This window comes from Hordeum vulgare, chromosome 6H (assembly GCF_904849725.1).
Source record: "Hordeum vulgare subsp. vulgare chromosome 6H, MorexV3_pseudomolecules_assembly, whole genome shotgun sequence".
Lineage (NCBI taxonomy): Eukaryota > Viridiplantae > Streptophyta > Magnoliopsida > Poales > Poaceae > Hordeum > Hordeum vulgare.
In genome coordinates, this window is record NC_058523.1 from 199,803,187 (window position 1) to 199,809,186 (window position 6,000).

The following is a 6,000-nucleotide window of genomic DNA, read 5'->3' on the forward strand; positions in this document are numbered from 1 at the left end:
CTTGTTCCTCAGGTAATCCTTAGCGAATTGCTTCCATGGCATAGGTCCTCCACACAGGATTCTTCAGTCTCCAGGATCCTGCTTTCGGCAGATAAGCCCATGTGCGAAAACTTTAGTTCATACTCACAATTCTGGTTTTGAAGGTCATAGATGTGCCCTTGAAGCTCGAACACTTTGGTTTCCAGTGCGGATATGATTGATCGCACTTCCTTCATATCCTTCTCGTGTTGCTTCTTCAGCTCGGCGATGACATCAAAGTTGGCCTCGACACCACGCTTGATCATCAGCTTGTACTAGAAGACTTCTTGCTCCACCTCTTCCATCCTGGCCTCAGTGCTTCCCTTCTTGAGAGGTCCCTTCAGATCCTCTTTGGAAGAACTTGTCCTAGGGGGACTTTGGGCCAGCCATGGCACCTAGGTTTGCTGAAAGTTCTCTTGGCACAAACAGATCGAAAATAAAATGCACGGAATCGCAAGATACAAAGCCGGGACGATCCGGGAAAATATATAGCAAACATTTCTGCATCAAAAGGAAGGTAACAAGCCAAAGTGGGGTCGGAGACGGACTCCGGGTGGTCCAGGCGGCCTCCTAGCAAGGCCAGGACGTAGCCCTCGCCACCAGGTCTCCTGGAGCACCTGGAGCTTCTCTCCAGCTCCAATTCGGCTCAGAATTTTCCTAATTTTGCAAAAACACATAATACAGAACTTTTATTGATGTTCGTGAAGTTTCCTTGCCGTATTACATACCTATTCTTATTCTGCTTCTGTCGGTGTCTGACACAGTGTTGCAATATGTTCTTCATGAGTGGCTACCTGTATCACATCCACCTCTACATTTATGGGGTCTCCAGCCATGTAATGCTCGAGTCTTTGCCCATTCACAACATGTGGTTTTGTGCCCTCAAATTTATTAATCTTGATTGCACCGGGGCGGTAGATTTCTTCAATATGGTACGGTCCTTCCCACTTGGAAAGTAATTTACCAATATAAAACCTGAAACGAGGTCTATACAAAAAAACTTTATCACCAACATTAAATTCACGTTTCAAAATTCTCTTGTCATGCCACTTCTTTACCTTTTCTTTGAACATTTTTGCGCTCTCGTAAGCTTCACTTCTCCACTCATCTAGAGAAGTCAAGTTCATGGAATGCTATTCACCAGCAAGCTTTGGGTCAGCATTAAGCTCTCTAACAGCCCAGAAATCTTTGTGCTCTAAATCTAAAGGTAGATGGCATGCCTTGCCATAGACCATCTTATACAGAGACATCCCCATGGGATTTTTTGTAAGCAGTTCTATATGCCCACAAGGCATCTCCTTTCTTTTTGGACCAGTGCTTTCTAGAACTATTCACTTTCTTCTGCAAGATCAACTTGATCTCTCTATTTGTGAGCTCAACTTGCCCACTTGTTTGAGGGTGGTAAGGTGAAGCAATTCTATGATTAACATCATATTTGCCTAGAGCTTTTCTAAAAGCACCATGTGTAAAATGCAATCCTCCGTCGGTCATGAGGTACCTAGGTAAACCCAAACCTAGGGAAGATTACATCCTTGAGCATTTTCAAAGATGTCTTGTGATCAGCACTTTCAGTTGGGATTGCTTCAACCCACTTGGTCACATAATCAACAGCCACTAAGATGTGAGTGTATTTGTGTGAAGGAGGAAAAGGACCCATAAAATCAAAACCCCAGCAATCGAAAGGCTCAATGAATAGAGAATAATTCATAGGCATCTCATTTCTCCTACTAATATTACCAACTCTCTGGCACTTATCACAAGACAAAACATAATTTCTAGCGTCTTTAAAGAGAGTAGGCCAATAAAAACCTGACTGGAGAAACTTGTGTGTGGTCCTCTCACCGGCATGATGTCCTCCAGAAGGACTGTTATGACATTGTCTCAATATATCCTTCTGCTCATGTTGTGGTATGCATGTTCTCATGATCCCATCCGCACCTCCTATAAAAAGATGTCGGTCATCCCAAAAGTTATACCTTAAGTCGTGGAAGAACTTCTTCCTCTACTGGAATGTTAAACCTGGAGGCAAAAACTTTGCAATAATAAAGTTAGCATAATCTACATACCAAGGATCGGAATTAGATTGTACTTTCAAAACAGCTAACTGTTCATCAGGAAAACTATCGTTGACTGGAATAAGATCATGTGGTATGTCCTCCATCCTGGAAAGGTTGTCTGCTACACGGTTGGCTTCTCCCTTCCTATCAACAATCTGCAAATCAAATTGTTGAAGAAGAAGGACCCATCTAATAAGCCTTGGTTTGGCATCCTTCTTTTCCATAAGATCCTTTACAGCAGCATGATCATTATGAATGATGCCTTTTGAATCAACAATGTAAGGCCTAAACTTATTACAAGCAAACACTACCGCTAAAAATTCTTTCTCAGTAGTAGCGTAATTATTTTGAGCACTATCAAGTGTTTTGCTAGCATAATGTATAACATTCAGTTTCTTATCAACCCTTTGTCCTGACACAGCTCCAACAACAAAATCACTAGCATCACACATGATTTCAAAAGGCAAATTCCAATCACGTGATTGGACTATAGGGGCGGTTATCAAGGCTTTCTTAAGAACTTCGAAGGTTTCCTTACAATCTTCACTAAAAACAAAAGGAATATCCTTCTGGAGAAGATTAGTGAGGGGTTTCGAAGTCTTAGAAAAGTCTTTAATAAATCTTCTATAGAAACCAGCATGACCGAGGAAACTACGAATACCTCTAATGTCCTTTGATTAAGCGTCCTTTCGATTGCTTAGACCTTTGCCATGTCCACCTCGATTCCCTTTTCATAAATCTAATGTCCAAGAACAATTCCCTCATTGACCATGAAGTGGCACTTCTCTGAGTTGAGTACCAAGTTCGTCTCATCACATCGTTGCAAAACATTATTAAGGTTGTGGAGACAATGGACAAAAGAGGTTCCATAGACGGAGAAATCGTCCATGAAGACATCCACAATTTCCTCACAAAAACCATGAAAGATAGCAGACATACACCTTTGAAAAGTAGCAGGAGCATTGCATAAACCAAAAGGCATGCGTATATAAGCATAAGTACCAAAGGGACAAGTAAAAGTGGTCTTCTCCATCTCGGTAGTGTTAACATGAATTTGAGAGATGTTAGAATACCCATCAAGATAGCAAAAGTGGGTGTTTTTGGATAACCTTTCAAGCATTTGGTCGATGAATGGCAGCGGGTAGTGATCCTTCCTGGTTGCCTAGTTCAGCTTCCTATAATCAATACACATTCTATATCCAATAATAATTCTTTGAGGTATTAGTTCATTCTTATCATTAGGAACCATAGTCATACCTCCTTTCTTGGGAACACAATGTACCGGACTTACCCACTTACTATCAATTATAGGGTAGATAATACTTGTGGCTAGAAGCTTGAGGATTTCGGTCCTCACAACATCCTTCATCTTCGGGTTCAACTGTCGTTGATGATCAACAACCAGTTTAGCATCAGGCTCAAGATTGATAGTATGCTGACAAATAGATGGACTAATCCCCTTAAGATCATCAAGGGTATAGCCAATAGCGCCTCAGTGTTTACAAAGGACTTCCAATAATCTATCTTCTTCATATCCTGAAAGGTTAGAATTGATAATGACAGGATATACTTTCTTTTCATCTAAATAAGCATACTTGAGCGTATTGGGAAGAGGTTTAAGATCAAACACCGGGTCTTCTTTTGGTTTCAATAAAATTCCCAAAGGCTCAACCAGAAGATTGTGCTTCAGGATAGCAGGTTGTCTCAAGAATAAATTGCTCCAAAGGATCGCTAGGAGGAATAGCAATAGAATCAATCTCTTCAATAATTTTATCATTACTAGGCAAATCAGTACCACGAGTTTGCTTCAAGAATTTAGAAAAGTTAAATTCATATGGCTCACGATTAAATTCAACAGATACTTTTCCTTTCCGGCAATCTATAATAGCTCCACAAGTTTTGAGAAAAGGCCTACCAAAGATAATAGGGCAAAAACTATCTTGCACTGAACCAAGTACTAGAAAGTCGTTAGGATATTTTACCTTTCCACACAGAACTTCAACATCTCACACAATTCCAATAGGAGAGATAGTTTCTTTGTTTGCAATATGAATAGTAACATCAGCATCTTTGATTTCACATGGTAGAATGTCATTCATGGTCTCTTGATAAATGAAAAAGGAATAGCACTAGCACTAGATCCCAAATCACATAGCCCATAATAATTATGATCTCCTATTTTAATAGATACAACTGGGGTACTTCAAATTGGGCCTTTATTCTTGTTTGTAACAAGGTTAGTAGAAATAGCACATAAAATTATATTGGAATCCTCAATATTACTAGTAACAAGATCCATGACTAATGCAACTTGAGGATCGACCTTAATCAAGTCCTCAGGCTCATCAGTCGTTCTTTCTCTTTTATTCAGTATGCCTGTGACAAAAGAATGCTCCCTCATCCTGGTGCGAAAAGGTGGCTTTTCATATAAAACTGCACGCAAGATAGGGTCAAGAACATTGATATCAACAGGTAAATCCTTAAAAGGTTTATGGTGTCGATCCTCCCTCTTCTTAGAAGAGTCAATATGAGAGGCAAAGTCTTTGCAAAAATAAATTAGAAGCTGGGAATCAAGACCAATCTTAGCACAAAAGGTATTGAAGTAATCAGTTTCCACATAGCTCTCAATGTAATCATGCTCATAATTTATAACGGCTTCAATACCTTCATCAATGGCCCAATCTTCAGTGTTCTTCTAGATCCTTTCAATAAGATTCCACTTAGCTTTAGTGCTTTTGTTGAAGAATGCCCCACGAGAGGAGGCATCAAGCATCTCTTTATCTTGACGAGAAAGCCTTGCATAAAAATTTGTAAGAATAATTTCCTTGGAGAGCTCATAATTGGGACATTTGAGCATTAGGGACTTCAATCTCCCCCAAGCTTGAGCGATGCTTTCTCCGTCACGAGACCAAAATTTATAAATATAGTTCCTGTCTCGATGTATTTCATGAAGAGGATAAAACTTTGCATAAAAGAGAGGCATAAGATTTTGCCAATTTAGTAAATGAGAGTTATCGAGAAGCCTATACCAATGCCAAGCCTTATCTTTGTATGATAGACAAAATAGATTTCTCATAACAAAATCCATCAATATACCTTTAAGCTTGAATAAGGAGCATAGTTGTGAAAGATATAACAAGTGTTCACCTGGATGTGTATCTCCTGAATATCGATTAGCCAAGACACAATCAATAATACCAATTGGTATTTTAAGGGGCACAATTTTAGTTGGTGGGGGAGGCATCTCCACCACAATAGTGTTGGGCTGGTTCCGCACAAGCAACAAACCAAGAGAAGAGTTCTCCATAGGGGCAAAAAGCGGAGACAGTAAAATAAAAACAACACATACAATGTAAAGGTTTCCTTACCAATTTCACTTACCAATAGCGCTACACTCCCCGTCAACGGCGCCAGAAAATGGTCTTGATGACCCACAAGTGTATAGGATCTATCGTAGCCTTTTCAATAAGTAGGAGTGTTGAACCCAATGAGGAGCAGAAGGTACTGACAAGCGATCGTGAGCAAGGAAAAACTGCAAGTACTGAAAGGTAACTTTTTATTGGTTTTCTAGTATAAGCAACAAGGAAATAAATGCAGGCAAAGTAAATGGTGCTGAGGTGCAGCAAGTGGCCCAATCCTTTTGAACAAAAGGGATAAGCTGAGGGACTAAACTTATAAAGACTAAGGCGTTCCTGAGGACACACGGGAGAGATAGTCAAGTGCTTTCGCCATATTCTATCTAGTACTATGTTTTGTATTGATAATTGTTATGTGGGTGGATCTTAACTAGTGTACAGTCTAGGCTAAGACAAGTACACTCTTATGATTAATCCCCCTTGCAAGCGTCCGCAAATACAAGAGAGAAATTAAGGCAAAGCCTAACCATAGCAATAAGCTTTAGGATCCAATACTCCCTCGTCCAAAA